At 51.5% G+C, this 15,964-nt stretch overlaps 1 protein-coding gene across 2 annotated transcripts in view; it reads left to right on the forward strand.

The window, feature by feature from the left end:
* The first annotated feature begins 9,560 nt into the window (after nucleotides 1–9,560).
* The window catches only part of LOC101945813 (testis-expressed protein 2-like), a 34,340-nt gene continuing 27,936 nt past the window's right edge, over nucleotides 9,561–15,964 (forward strand). For both annotated transcript variants that reach the window (XR_010591221.1, XM_024102348.3), the window contains exon 1: nucleotides 9,561–9,693. The gene's annotated coding sequence lies outside the window, so the exon portion shown is untranslated. The remainder of the gene's footprint in view (nucleotides 9,694–15,964) is intronic.

Here is a 15,964-nt window from a genome sequence, read left to right on the forward strand (position 1 = left end):
GCCCCCACTCTAAAAACTGCCTTCGCAAAGTCGATGAATTTACAGCAGAACACATTTTGTGTCATCGAGCATTTTCCGTTCCATAAGTCTAATCAATGAGGTTTTGCTGTATCTGTCATTTTCTAATGGCATGCTATAGTTTTCTGCATTTTAAAACAATGGAATAAACTAATGCACCCATGCACGCCTACACGCAAACATTTACACGTGCATTAACAAGCTAAGTAACTTAACCCGATCTCGCGATTTACAAATAAGATTCACATTACCGTACAACTGGAGATTTTGCAATATTGTTTATTTATGCAACCTGCTTAAAATGTGAACGTATGATTCACACGATGCTCCTTATTTCCACCAACGGCAAAATGATGGCTCTGTCGTGAAAGAGTTTTAGACGACAGTAGGTCAGTCACTAATGCTATTACGTCAGGGGATGAAACCTCCCAGAATAGATCCAAACAGAGTTGGCAACCCTATCAGAGGCACAGCCCTTCCCATGCACCAGCGATTCTCAATCTTCTTGAGGCCAAGGAACCAACTCTTACAGGACGCTGAGTCTGCAAAAGATGGCAACTGAGCTTACTGCATTCCCATTTTACAGGGGCATTGCAGGCACTTGGCAAACGTTCCCAGTGCTAATCACTCTTCCTTGAGCCTACTATGAGAATCTCTGCCATTCAGGATGCCTTGGCAAGCGTCGTTTCATTCTGATTCACTTGGCCAGACTGAACTGCCATCAGCTGAGTGATCTCTCTTGTGGATCACTGTGCCAATGCTGCCGAATGGAGACTTGCTAATATGGGGTCCAAACGGAGGTTGACTGTCAAATCAGCCAAAGGCAAAGCTAACACCGCAATTTGTAAAAGACCTCTTGAGCGGAGTTTGGCAGTGTCTGTCTAACACCCCTGGATCTGCAGTGTGGATTGTTTAGGGATCCTGCAGACTGTAGCAAATCCCCCAGATTAGGGACTCACAGGCAGAGACGCTTCCTCGCAGCTGCAGAATTCTCTTCATCTTGCATCTGGACTGGCAACAGCCCTGTAGTGCTGCAGAGTTCTTGGGGCCTTTCTGTAATCCCAGACAGATAGGAACGCATCGACTACTGGTCACATAGCCCGGTTAAACCTTTGTGTAACGGGATGCACGCTGCGCCCCGTAGGATTCGGCTCCTTAGCCCCACTCCTTAAAGACTCAGGGATGCTCCAAGCTGGTGCAACACTTGTGCTCTTTATTTTGTATCCGTTTCCCACCACCAGTTTCCCACTGTTTACGTGGCTTGGCCTCACACCAGCCTGTCCAGCAACAGACTATAGACTCCTTCCCCCATCTGAGCCTGACCTTCCCCTTCTGGTCTCCACCCCCCTTCTTCCACTTCCTCCCAGCCTTCTTGCTCCTGTTATGAGGCTGGCAGGTGCGGGCAGTTCCAAGCACTGGCTATTTACCCAGCCCCAATCCATTCCCCCTGATTGGGGCTAGGGTGGCAGGAGCTGATTAAGGACTTTCCTAGCAGTGCCCTGCCACACTTTGTCTAAGTCATTTTTTTTTGTATCTTGGTCCCTGATGATCAAATTGCTGGCATTCCTCAGCAACCTGAATTTGTCACCTACCATCTGCCTGGATAGCTGAGCCTGTAACGCACTCCACCTACTGCAAAGATCTGTCCCGTAAGCACCAGCCCAGTGATTTTGCAACTTTTGCTGATGCTGGAGGTTTTGTACTCTTCAATAATTGATGCGTCTTATCTCTGAGACCTTGTTAATTCATAGCACATTTGACCTTGCTGAAATATACCAGTGCAAACTCCCATCTGCTCTAGAGGAGTGTTCTGGTGTCTGGCCTCTTTATTAGCAGTAAAAACGTTTTCTCACACCGTGTTCGGCGCATCACTGGGCTGGCCTCTGACTCTGTTTCTTCATCTGCTTAGATTGAGGCTTTAGTGTAGGAGCCGTGAGGAGAGGAGGATGGGGGTGTGAACATTAGCACCTCCACTTCCACTTCAAGAGAGATCAGATAGTTTTCTCCACACCCTGGGGAAAGCAGGAGGACTTTGGAACAAGCAGACGGGAGTCTGTCCCCTATCTAAATTCTAGCCAAAATTTTACACTGAGCCCATTGCATGCTGGGACAGAAGGCTGGGAGTTTAGTTTGTCCTGGATGGTTACCCAGACAGGGCAGGCATGATCAGCAAAGCTCCCAGATATGTCCTCACTATTGAGCCTCAAGGCTTTGATTTAAGGAGCCAAGGATTTAAGGACACAACACCTTGTTCCGTCACAGGGGGGCAAAGAATTTCTCTTAGAAATTAGCTGTGAAAAGGTCATTTCCTTCTTGCCCTTCCCCATCCCTGCACAACCCAAAGCCCACTGACTTCTGTAGGCTTTGAATCAGGTGCCATGTGAGTGCAGGAGTCCCGCTGTATATTCCCACCAGATGCACAGCATCGATATTCTGTAGGTGTTGACCCCTCCCCATCATATCTTCTGCTGCTAGTTTCATGCAGTTCCTCACCCCACGGTCACAGGAAAGATTCCTCTGCCTCCAGATGCAATGCAAAGCCTTTCTCTAGAAGCAAAGGCACTAAACAGTTACCAGTGTCACAAACCGCTTACCCCAGCTCCTGCTGCGATGAGCACTTCACTCCCCCCGAGGATTGTGGTTGCAAACTTGTCAAAGGTTATTGATCAAGGAGGAAAGAAGATCCAGAGGGTAAGATCCAGTTTATCACAGTATATTGGCCCTTGCAGCATTTTTAGTGATAGTTTAGCTTTCCCTTTTGCTGCCACTGTCTCCAGGAATGTTTGTCCCTCGACCTACCTGGCCTCTTTCTCCTCCTCAGTTCTTAAGCCCATCCTACGCTCCCCTTCCTGATCCTGCCCTGGACGCGGAAATGAACAATGAACTCAAGTTGACACCCTCTGTTTGGTTTCTTTCTCAAGATACCTGTCTGTGCTGCGTACCTGAAAAGTCTTGGGCCACCTTGGGCTGAGTCAGGACGCCTGGATCCTGTTCCCAACTCTGTCACTAACCTATTGTGTGACTTTGGACAAGTCGCTTACATTCTAGGCTCCCAAGTCACTTACATTCTTGGATCCTTGGTTCCTGCCTCAGTAAAGTAGAGACAATCACACTGGCTTACCTTGCCAAGTCGCTGTGAGTCTTAACGGTTGCTAAGCTGTTATGACTCCTCAGATGAAATCTGCCATAAGAGGACAAAGGATAATATTAATAAATCATAATCATAATCCATGTATTATTCCAAATCAGCCTGTATGAATGAACAGCTTCCCAGCCTCGCTCTCAGTCATTTCTCCATCATCATTGATCTGAGTTATGTCTACACCTGTCAATGTGCATTAGGTCCTGTTATCACTAAGAGAACTGATGTTCCAGAGCCCCTAAATCCCTCTCTCCGTCTGTCCTCCCTTCCCAACCCATTTGGATTCAAGCAATAGGTTCCCACTGAAGCGGGAAGGGGAAGGTTGGCCGAGTCCCTTCTGAGGTCCCAGTGCCAAGCTGTTTAAAAGGCAGCAGCGCAGGGTGGCCCTGGAGGGAGGAGAGGAGGGAGGGTAAGAGCAGTATAGAGCAAGAGGGAAGAAAGATGAAGGGGCGCAAGGAAGGCTACAGAGGAAATGGGGGAGAGGGAGCTCCAGCGGGGTTGGAGGGACGGGGAGGGGTATCGAGGTGTGTGATGGGGTGCAGCAGCACCGGGCTAGGCCACAAGCTGTTTACTCTTATTCAGCCTGTGCAGTCAACTACTCTGGGTGGTTTCCTGTCCCTGCTAAGGGTGTAGGAAGTAGCCAGGCCCCAGGTTTCTCCCTGTGCTGGTGCTGGAATAGAGGGAAGACAGCTAAGGCCTCCCCTCTGCAGGGACTACCCTGTACCTTGTTTCAGTGGCCCCTATGGGGCTTTGCAGGGGTGCAGAATAGCCAGGTGCGGGTCTGCCCCAGCCACACCCCCAAGCTGCCTCAGCGCTTCCGCTCCACCCTCAGCCTGGCAACTCCCCTTCTGCTGGGGCATTCTGTGGAGGTCCCTTAGGCCTGGTTTCATGCCCCACGTGCTGGGTAATAACACGGGAGGACTCCATGTGTCTCAAACTGGCTCTTTAGTGAGAAAGCTATTGACAGAAGGGCTGTACTTGCAGCCGGCATTCCAGCCATGTGCACACAGACTGACTTCCTCGTGCCTCCTCCAAACACTTCCTTCCCGCAGCCTGTGCTCTTCCCTCCAAGTTCCATGCAGGTTGCTACAAGCCCACCCTGTGACCCCTTGGCTCCATAAATGAGGACCCCTACAGGGAAAACCCCACTGGCTGTTCATAAACAATCCCTGTAAAGCCAACTCCAAGGCCAATTTGACTTCAGGAGCTGGGTCTGCCTCCACTGTCAAGGAAGAACCCTGGGTATTGTCAGTGGGACGTGAGATCCGACGTAGGAAGCGGGGATAGAAGACCCTGGATCTTGCTGATAGTTTAATTTTAATCCACCAGGGTGGGGGGTAGGTGGCGGGGGCTGACCAATGAATAATTTACTACACCACAGTCTTTCCCCCGGTAGTTGAGTTGCTGATTTTCTCTCTCTCTCTCTCTTTTAATTCTCACTGCATATTTGATCCCACCAGGCTGGTGGTATATGGAGCAGCATCTTCTAATTATACAGAGAGACATTAAAGCTGGAGGAAATGGAACCAAGAAATGACTCTGATACTCCAGGTGCCTGAGTCATATCATCGTATAGGCTTCAGAAGACACTAATGAAGCAGGGATGAATTCACCAGGGCTGCACAGGACTTTATCCCCAGGGGCAGCTGTGTTGTCGTTACTGCGGATATAGAACTGTCCTCTGGGTTATTTTACTGATGTTCGTTTTTTATACTCAGTGGATTTAGGTTCCAGACCGGGCGTACATGGAGCTGGATTCTCGATCCCCAGAGCAGTATGGGAAAGAAACAGGACAAATTTCCCCCATGTACCACCCAGTCAGGGTGCTTCTCCCTGGACTTAACCAGCCCGCCTCTAGAGGGAAGAAGGCACTTAGCTTGCAGTTAGAGTGGGCCTGAACCACCAGGGTTGGAGCTGATCTGGAAGGAGAATGTTTCCAAGGTTTGGGGGGCTTGGGCTGTAGGGTTTTATAGACACAAGGGCCAGCCATAGGGCTCAGGAATGATTCCAGAGCCTAATATTGGGGGTGGGGTTCAAATTGAGTATGTTGGTTCTGGTTCTGGCCCATCTCTGCTTCCAATGGCCCTTCCGTCTTTAACCCCTGCTGTGATACAGACCTTTGTGTCCACTGGGAACCAGAGTGAAACAAGCGGGTCACTTAACATTATGCCACTTCCAGCAGTTGCCAGCCCAGGTTGGATTTGAACTAGTATCCTAGAGGGGGATGGCCCTGCAATTTCCATAATACCGGCATCAATTAACAAGGCATTTTGCTGTTGTATTTAAAGTGTAACTAAAGTATTTAGGGCCAAATCTTGTCCTTCATTATGCATCAGCACCCTCTACTGGTTGCAAACAGCGCTGCAAATATGGGCCAAATTTGGTCTCCTTACTCTACAAGAGAATTGGGGCCAGATCCAGAGAGATACCAGGTACCGATGATTCCCGTTAGAGCCTCAGGCTCCCAGCACCAATCAAGATCAGGCCCTTAAAACAGATTCTCTTCTTCCCAGCTGTCTCATTAATAATGGTAGCTGGTACCTGTGGGGCCACTGGCGAATGCAACACTCACAGCTGTGGTTTGTTGCATGAATAATACATATGTTCAGCTATTGTTATAACAAGATTTTAATTATGCCGCTGCCTTCAGGATACGTCTGCCAGCAAAGGGCTGTGTCTCAGATTATAGAACTGCTTAAAACATCCTCCGTAGTAAACACTTTGGAGTGAGATGGAAGCTGGCTGGTTTATACCTGGCTTCTTAATCCCCAGCTATGACCTTTAGAATGGCCACAGAGTGGACAATGGCACAGAACTCAAATACCAGGCATGGAACAAATGTAGGATATGCCCCTCTCGTTTTAAAAGCCATTTTAAGGAAATCAGACTGGTTTGGTTTGGCAGTGGACTGCGAAGAACCATGTACTTCTTGTAGTCTCTGGCTATGGTTGGAGGTTGTCACCATTTGATAGCTCCTTGGTGACTTATGTGAAATGAGATGTGATCTTTGGTACCCACAAAATAAAATACCTTCACATGTGGCTATGTTGCCTCATGGTTTGAGCAGGTGCCTACATTTTTCTGTTTGAAAGAGATTTTCTACCTCTTTTATAAGAAAAAAATGGACAAGAAGTTTTTGTATCTGTCTGAATTTTTCCACTTCTTCAACAACAAAGTTCTCAGTTTTCTAAAACAAACAATATAAATACCTAAAATGTCAACTACTGAAAAATGTTTAATTTTTAGAAACCAAAACCAACCAAAAAACTGGAGGGAGAGGGCAGCGGGGAAATTAGTTTTGTTTTGTAGGGGATGTTGATGGGGGAAAAATCCATGAAATTTTTTGAATTAAAAAAAATCCATGACATTTTTGGAATAAAAAATAGATTTATTTCAAAAATTTGCCTGAACAATACTTACTGTTTTCTGACTAGCTGGACCTGGTTTCTCCTCCTGGCTTTCCTAGGGGTTCCGTGTGTGTGATGATGGGTCCCTGATTTTGGCTGGGGCTTCTAGACACTACTATAATGTTATGGGTTGGGACAGCTTAACCCTCTTTGAAATTGTGGTGGGGGAGGGGAAGATAACCACTGCCCTGCATTTAAGATAGTTGTAAGAAGTCAGGTTGAAACAATAGCAGCCTCTCCACCCCAAACACAGGCATATGTCACCGCTGAAAGCAAAAGGCACATATGGGCAGAGGGGATGTGTTAGCTATTGTCTTGTGAAGGTGTGTGTGTCTATGAGAGAAACAGCGGACAGAAGCTGAGAGAGAAGGCAACAAGGAAGCACCAGGTACTGTCACAACAAGCCGTGGGAGCATGGCACTGCAAAAAGTCTGGAGAGAGAGCTTTTGGGGCTGAGTGCTGGCTAACAGGGGCCTGGACCTGCGAGCAAAGAAACCAGCTTCTGCTGTTTGATTCTTGCTGGGTGCAGGGAAACAGGACTTCGTACCTTCTTCGTAAATACATAGGATTGCATCAAAGTAACACCAGACTCGGCACCGATTTCTCCTGCTAACTGGAACAACGTGCAGGATCCTGAATTTTTGGCTGGCCTCTGAGGTAATGAGGGTGACAATACATCACTCACTCACTCATGCCCGTCACCCCAATCGGGGTATGGGCCGCCAACCACAGATCTCCAGAGTCCTCTATCCTGGGCCATTTGCTCTAGCTGGTTCCAGGTATAGCCCATTTTTATGCTATCAGCCTGAAGGTCGCGTCGCCAGGTGTTTCTTGGACGGCCTCTTTTCAGGTGGTTGCTCCTCATCTCTGCTGCGACCTGCGCCATCTTTCTTAACTCGTACATGGTCCTCACGTTCCATGTACCGATGGTAATCCTCCTGGTTGCAAGAACGGTAATCGGCTTTGTGGCTTCCTCACGACTTTCACCACCCAGCGTCATGTATCTTCAAGTTGAAGACCCTTCTTTTTCCAGGCTAAAAGTCTCTGTTATCTCTATTGTTGGCGTTTCTGTAGCAGGTTAATTTTTTACGGGGTGGAGTTGCTAGCCCCACGCCCAACCCTCCTCCTTTATCCTGACTTGGGACAGGCAGATGGCCCCAAAGGACCTCTCTGGTGGAGTTTTACAATACATATTTAAACAGAATGTAAGGACAGGGGTCAAGTCCTAGAGGAATGTATAGATTAAAATCTCTCGCCTTAAACTGTATCCAGAAATGGCTCAGATCTACGCCGCAGAGGGGTTCGGTGAACATCCCTGAGTACACCCGCAGCTGCGTTCTGCGCTAGCTGAAGCTTTCAAGCTGTCTTCAGCTGAACCCCCAGGCAGAGGGCACTGCGGTCATCCAGCCTGGAATCTCAGCTGTCCTGTTGCAATATTCCCTAGACGGCCTGATCCTGGCGTTTCCTTACTGATGTTAATGGGAGCAGGACTGAGGTCTCTATTGCAGCACGTATCCGGTGAGCTCCCAGCACTCATCATCCCAGCCTGAGTATATGGCATGGAAAACACATCAATATGGCAATAAAAAAAGAAAAGAAAAGAAAAGAAAAAAAAAAAGAAAAGAAAAGAAAAGAAAGCATTGCCCACAGCTGAACTGGGCTGTTAATATGGGAGAATTTGAAGTGATCCTGGAAGGTTAAGAATCCTGCATTGAGACATGGAGAGATTCACCCTGGAAACCATACAGTCAGCCCCAGGGCCCAGTGTGTTGGCTTGCTCTTGTTTAGCACCCACAACGTGCTCAGAACCGTACACTACCCACAAGTATGGGCAGCCCCTGTCCCAGAGAGCCCAGAGCATAGCCAATGGGATGCACCGACAAATACAGCGGTGGGGATCCCAGGGTGGTCCCTTGTTTTATTAATGATAAACTCGCTGCTTGGATTTGCATGAGGGCAGGATGGTGGTAATTTAACAACATGAATTTCCTTCCTTTTTCAAAGGGAAAGGACTTTAACCACGGAGAGCCAGCTCCTCCGCCACACAGCTCCACTGCAGACAAGGGAGAGAGGCCCATTTGCACCAGCTCAGGACCCGGTCCCCAGTTTTCCTTTGGCAGCCGGTGTTGGTTCACTTTTTGCGTTTCCTTCAGCCTGGGGACCCTACCAACGCACCAGGTGGTTTCTCTTCACCCACCACCTTCTGGTTAATTTCTCTCCAGCAAGGTCCTGCAATGCTGGGCTGGCAAACACCAGGATGGGAAGGTTTCGTTTGTTTGGGGAGGACATGAACCTGTTTCCACTGGATTTGGGCCCCTCCTTTCCCCATTTGAGCTGCCACTGTTCCTTAAAACAGATGCACTGCAAGGGCCCCCCCTCCCTTCGCAGGGGCTGCGTCCGGACCGACCCCGCTTGCAGAGGCTGCTTGGGGGACCCGCAAGCCACTGCCCCTTCCCCGTGCGTGGCCCAGTGAGTGTGAGCAGCGTGCATCGGGAGGAGTGCCAGCGGCAGTCACGGTAGCACAGTGCCGGGGGCGGAGGGGAGGGTGGGGTATTTATAGCATCTTGGCCACCGGGGCGCAGCGGAGGGGTTCATTGTTCAGAGCCCTTCTGCCACCCCTGCAGCTCAGGGCTGATAGTTTGGCAACGTGACAAGGGGGGGGGGGATCTCCAAGCCTCTAGCTGCTCAAAGCACCAGCCCTGCCAACGCCGCCGCAGCCGGAGCTGACCATGAGCCGGTGCCCGGGCCGCCGGGCTGCTCCCCGCCAGCCAGCCGCGATCCCTCTCCGGCGCGCCTCGGAGCCGGCGGCGGTGCGAGCGGGCGGTGCGGGGCGCTGCTCCCGGGGAGCCCTGCGCTAAGCGCCGCCACGCACCGAGCGGGCCCCGGCTCCCGCCGCGGCGGAGGAGCCGGGACTCTGGGAGCCCAGTTCAGCCCATAGGGACCGTGCCAGGCAGGCCGCGGCTTGCAGCAGCACCGCCCAGGCGCCGGGGGCTGCAGCGGCGTGGGCCCCTCTCTCGCGTGGGCGGATCGCTGCGGCGGGGCCATGCCCGGGCGCTTCTCCAGCTGAAGGATCCCGGGGGGGCGGACAGCCCCGCCCGCCGCCCCGCTTCCCCGGCTCCCACGCAGGTGAGTTCCGCGGAAACCTCGAGCTGGAGGCGAACGGAGGAGAGTCGCGCGTGGGACTTTGTTTGGGGTTTTTTTTGCAGCCGGGCTGCGTGGCCGGAGGGCGGTGCACAAAGACCAGCTCCAGGGGCTGCCCTGGGCGCAGACCTAAGGATTCAAATCCCAGAGGCAGCTTGTGACCCAGCCAGGGGGTTGCCCCCGTGTTAGGGGCGACCCAGGAAGAGCGCAGGGCTGGAATGATTTCGGGGCGGGCTGTGTGCGGTCCACACCCCAGGTAAAGTCCTTGTGGGGCCGGCAACCCGCGCTGCGTTGGAAACAGCAGAATAATCCAGCCGTTTTTCCGGCTAGAAATTAATGTCACCAGTGCGATGAGTTGTGAGGAGCTCAAGACATTACAAAAAGAAAAGTTCTCGAGACAGTCGCCCACTTAGAGACACCCAGGGTGAATGGCGACCCGGGTGTGTTTGCGGAACGCATTGCTGCAGCATGTGTTGTGAACCTCAAACTCCTGTCCCTAGTGGAACATCGATATGTGCATTGCAAATATATAGCAGAGTAGGGCTGGGTTTTCAACTACAGGCAGTTCAGACCTGACCAGACATGAATTCACCTGTTCTATAAGTGTGATGGATGATATGTAACTGGGGGGCCGCGTGAGGAATGTCTGCTGGCTGGCGAGTTCAGCATATGCTGGAGACTTTCAAGGGGATCCCACCCCTCTGTGCCATGTAGCCTCAATGGTGTCTTCAACCGGGTGCTGCAGGAGATTGGTGATGGCTCATGGGGGTTTTCTCCTCTCAGTAGGATGGACCATTTTACCATCGGATGAGGGTTTGGTGAACTATGGAGAATGACTGGCTGGTTTCCCAGGGTCTAGGGTTAGAGATCGACAGCAGAAAATGCCACCATCCTCCTATCTCTTCTACTCCCCACCCCCCACCGCAAAAAAAAAAAAACAACCCCAAACCCCCACCCTTTCAGAGACCAAGCACTAGGTGTGGAGAGTAAAATGCTTTTAGAGCACTAGAGGCAACGCTTCAAGGTCAGGAGAGAGGACTATTGGCAGGGCAGCCTAGAGCTAGCTTGCCCTGGCGCTGCCCCGTGCGTGGCAACCTGGCACCCTTCGCCGCCCCTAAATCCACTTAAAACGAGGCCCAAGACCATCTCCTTCCCAAGCACCTTGCAGTGACCAGCTGATCCCTGCAATGCTGCTGGAGTTTTAACAGATCCTTAGCATCCTGCTCCCACTTGGCGACTGGAGCAAACCGTGGGTGGACGCAACAGAGGGGCAGATACGCATTTGTGTCTCCCCTCCCAGTGCAGTTGGGATCCCCCTAGCCAAGCAGAAGTCTCCTCGGCTGCTTTGGCGTGGGTTTTACCTGTCTTTCTAGTGAATACAGCGCTGGGGAAGGGTGCAGGATTAACAGACCTGGCGCCATGGCATCTCTCTTCCCAGAGCAGTGGTCATTGTTATGTATTTCTGTTGCCTGCAGAGGTGTGCGCGGTGCTGTACAGAGGGTTACAACAGACAGCCCCTCCCCCAAGGACTTTGCAGGCTGAATGCCCTGTGCCTTGGATCGTGAGAATGGATCAGTCTAGGGGTGTGTGGAGAAGGGGGAAGCTCTTCAGTATGCACCTCCAATGGCCGTCTGTGGGGGGCTCCCTGTGGATCTAGATCCACAGATGGAGAGAGGGCCAGGAAGGGAGAGCTGGGAACCTGAGGGTAGCACCTGGGCTCCACAGGCTTCTTCCATCCCCCAAACCCATAGGGCAAACAGGAGCAAGGCAATACACTGAATCTTCCTCCTCTGCTCCAGGGATCACCACCCTACGCGGGCTGAAGGGGCTGCAGCTGTCAAGGATTACTAACAGCACAGCTGTACTGTCCAGGGTCAGTAGGAGGCCCCAGGGTGGCTGGGAGACGGACTGGAAGCAAGGAGAGTGTCTCCATGCAGTTGCCCCAGGAGATTTCCTTGAGATCCCCACAGGATCAGCGAGCTGCTTGCATGTCTAAGGGCTGCAGGATGCAATGCCAGCAGCCAGTAATATTTAGGCTCCAATCCTGCAGTCCAGCCCCGGCTACCCACCCACAGCCCTTTGCAAGATCCTGCCCATAGCTTTTATCAGGTGGATGTACTGAAGTGGATGTCGGCTGTTAACGCTGTCAGAGAGCCAAGTAGCTCTGAAGGTGATCTGCAAAAGAAAGAATCTGGATTCAATTCCCTTTGTTTTGCTTCTTGATGGGGACTGAAAGGTGCATGCAGGAGTGAGCATGTTGGCATGCAGGGTTCTTTTTCCCCTTATAAATATCAGGCATCTCAAGTCTTTTCTTCCCTGTTTTTGCTGGATGGCTCCTTGGCTGACCAGGGATGTGAATCAGGTGCTTTCCAACTCTTTAGCTGAAGGCGCTCGTTCTGCAGTAAAGAGAGCTCTTTCCCCAGTTTCTAAAGGGACCGTTAGATAAAACCGAATACAAATCACAAGCAATCCCCTCTCTTCCTCGATACCTTTGATGTTATAAGCCCAGTTGTCCTCCAGTGGGCCATGGAGACAAGGCCTGAATTTTTAATGTAAAAAATATCGAGACACATTTTGAAACGAAAAGAAAACATGCCTGCTCCAGCCTTCTCCAATATGAAGAAGCAAAGAAAGGGGGAGAGGTAGCTCAGTGGTTTGAGCATTGGCCTGCTAAACCCAGGGTTGTGAGTTCAATCCTTGAGGGGGCCACTCGGGGATCTGGGGCAAAATCAGTACTTGGTCCTGCTAGTGAAGGCAGGGGGCTGGACTCGATGACCTTTCAAGGTCCCTTCCAGTTCTAGGAGATAGGATATCTCCATTATTTTATTTAGGGCACAGCCCCCATAGTTTTGTCCTTTTCCAATCACCTCCAAGCGATATGCTCTGAACATCAGCGCCCCCGCTCCTTCTAGACCAGTGGTTCTAAACCTATTTATCATCGTGGGCCGCCTATGCAGCTCTCTCTGTGGTATGGGGGCCACATCCACACAATATATATACCACCTGTATGGCCCTGAGGATGTCACATGGGACACAGCTGTGTGCTGATTGGGCCACAAGCAGCCTGCAGGTTGAGAACCACTGCTCTAGGCCCGGAGCAGAGTGACTACCCAAGTGCACATGGAAGCCTCTGAGTTCTTTGGTTAAGAACAACTGATCTGGGCGCAGCTCCGAATCGAACAGGGGCTGTGCCCAGGGCTTTGAAATCTCTGTGCTCAGGCAAGCGGTGGCAGCCACTCTGCCTTCTGGATGCTGCCATTTCAAATTAGGTCAGTCATTCATCGCAGATAGATTTCTGCAAAGCTCCCTCCCAGAGGACAAAGCGGAATTTGGTAGCAGTGGCAGGTGCCGAGGGACCATTAAGCGAGGACCTCTTGCTGCAGCATGCGTCCTCTGGATCAGAGAGCAGCAAGTCACTGGAGGTGGCAGTGGGGCCCGTGAGGAATGGGGAGCTGAGGACACGACTTACCTGCCTTGTTTTGTGGTGTGTAGAACAAGCGATGTGTTATTTTTCATACCGGTATTTATTATTCAGAGGGATCAAACAGGCTGGAAAAGGCTCCTAAGAGACAATGGGCCAAATGTCTCCTTGGGGGCCAAGCTTCAGCTGGTGTAAAACAGCAGTGCTCCACTAACGTCAATAGTGCGACGCCAGCTGCGGATCCGGCTCTTGGAACATACTTAGTGGAGCTGCCAGAATAGAAACACCAAGGATGAGGATATTTTGACAGTAACCCCTGTTTTAGGTACAATTGTCACGATGCTCTCTCAGGAGTAGAGCCTGCTGGTCAGGGATTTTTGTCCTGAAAAATCGTCCTCTAATCAGATATAGTCTGATTAAATAACAGGGGCTTACTATCCAGATTCGAGCCCTGCATGTTAGACCCTCCACCCCGTTTTAACACCAACAGGAAATGCACGTGTTGGTGCAGGGTTGCACGGGGCTCCACACGTTTCGGGTAAGGCCAGCCTGATCTCTGTGAGGCACAGCACAGCGTTAGTGGCAGCGGATACGGGCCAGTGAACAGACACCGAGTCCCGAATCGCAGCAGGGGTAACGGCCCATTACAGCGGAGGTCAATGAGAGATGTAGCGCTCCTCTCCCTTGAACGCACGCAGGCCCCATGTCTGAATCCCGCTGCCTGCACGGCTGCTCGTCAGCACTGGAATGGGGCGCTCTCCTTGATGCCCGTGCTCTTGCATGTGAGCTATAGAGTCGGAGAAAACAGCAATGCAGAGAGCTGCACGGGGGTCTCCCTAAGAGATCCCTGACCCCTCAGAGACGAGACTGTCGTGGAGCGAGTGTCCACTGCATTCACGGTACAGAAGTTATTCTAATGCTTTGTATCATGGCAGCACCTGGGATCAGGGCCCTTTGTGCTAGCTACTTTATAGTCACATAGTAAGAGAGAGGCCCTGCCCCCAAGAGCTTCCAGTCTAATCAGAGACAACAAAGGAGGGGAAGCAACTACCCAAAGGTCACAACTGGGACTAGGGCCTAGGTCATCTGACTCCTAACCCAGAAGCCTGAGCTCTAGACCACATAGCCTCCTGAAGGAGTCCCTTGGTCATTATTTGGGCCAGAAAGAACCAGAGGCGAAGGCGGACTCCTTAAAAGACTTAAGAACGCCCCCTCCTTGAGCCAGTGGTCAGGTTGGGATTCAGTTTGCATCCCCAGCGGAAGACAGAAATTCCTCCCCGAGCTGCATTAGTAAAGGGAACCGGGAACTGGGAACTTCCCTGGGTGCTCAGTTACACCTCCGTCACTGGGGTTACACCCGCCTCACCGAGATCAGAATTCAGCCCCTCCAGGAGAAGAGGGCACTCATAAAAAACCCACCCCACCCCACCCCAGCTCTCCGGGCCATTTTAAAGTGACGCTCTCAGCACCTTCCGTCTCACCTCATGATCAGCCCGGCACTTACGCAGCGCCCCAGAGGCACGAGGCGGGGGAGTGTGGTCACACGTTCTGCACCTGCCGTTTTTATTTTTATCTGGGCCGAGCTGTGAACGTCAGTGCTCACAAAGGTGAAAAACTGGGATGGCGCCAGCTAGGCAGGGCAGAGGAGGTTGGGACTGAGCTTCCTGGCCCAGTCCTGCCAATGGCCCTCTACCCAGACACACAGCCTTCCCCATGCCCACTGGGCACCTCACTTCTAGCCTGTACCCACCCTACTATTCCAGCTGTTGGTCTGACCCAGCTCTGCCAATGCACCTCAGAGCTGTCCTGCAGCCTCCTCCCCCACTCCCCATTCCAGCCCTGGACGCCCCACCCACACAGCCCTGCCACTGCCCCATAGTCCTCACCTGCAACCCCCTGCGTTGTAGTCCTGAGCCTGACATCATTCTACTAACACCTCAGGGCTAACCTGCAGCATCTCCTGCTGGTCCAGTCCTAGGCTCCTACACACAGCTGCACCAATGCCTTTCAGTCCTGACCCGTAACACCTTTTTACAAGGGCCACAGATCTAATCCACTGGATGAGAAGGAGTCTGATGCAGAAACTGGTCAGGGGCAGTGAGGCAGCGAAGCCAAGAGGTGTAGGAGCCTTTGGGCTGTAGCAGGTCCTGTTATTTGTATTACGGTAGCACCTAGGAGCCCCAGTCATGGACCAGGTTGCCACTGTGCTAGGTGCCGTACAAACAGAACAAAGGTGGCCCCTGCCCCAAAGAGCTTGTCTCACCCCCCCTTTCACTGTTTGTGCACAGAGTGACCTTGGCCTTTTGAGGGAGAGGGACTTCAGCGTCTCCCCAGTTTCACCCCATTACTGCCACTGCGTGCACCCATTCTCTGGTCCCGGAGGGCTGGAGGCAGCTCCATCCTGGACTATCAGCAACACCGCTCTGAGCATCATGCGGGTTGAGTCAGCGAAGAGCAAGGCAAAGTGATTCCACTCCCAGGGGTGAAGTTTCCAAAAAGCTCAGGACCTGAATTCTTCGGTGCTGCCGTAATACCCTCAGGGCGACACTGATTGCAATGTTCTTTATGAAGCTAGCACCACCAGGCAAAGCTGCTCAAGGAGTCACACACTTGCCCAGGGCCTATTTTGGTTCAGGATTTACTCTTTCCTGACCCATCTGAATCAAAACAAGCTGTCATAATATATAGCCATAACTCAATAATGCTGCTTTTCTTCAAGCTAGGCTTGTTTTGTAGATCTCATTGCAACTTTAAAAAAAAAATCAAGCCAAGCTTGAAGATTGTACCTGAGGCTGTATAAGAAATTCCAATGTGTATTTACTCTAGTATTCATTG

Source organism: Chrysemys picta, chromosome 10, assembly GCF_011386835.1.
Source record: "Chrysemys picta bellii isolate R12L10 chromosome 10, ASM1138683v2, whole genome shotgun sequence".
Classification (NCBI taxonomy): domain Eukaryota; kingdom Metazoa; phylum Chordata; order Testudines; family Emydidae; genus Chrysemys; species Chrysemys picta.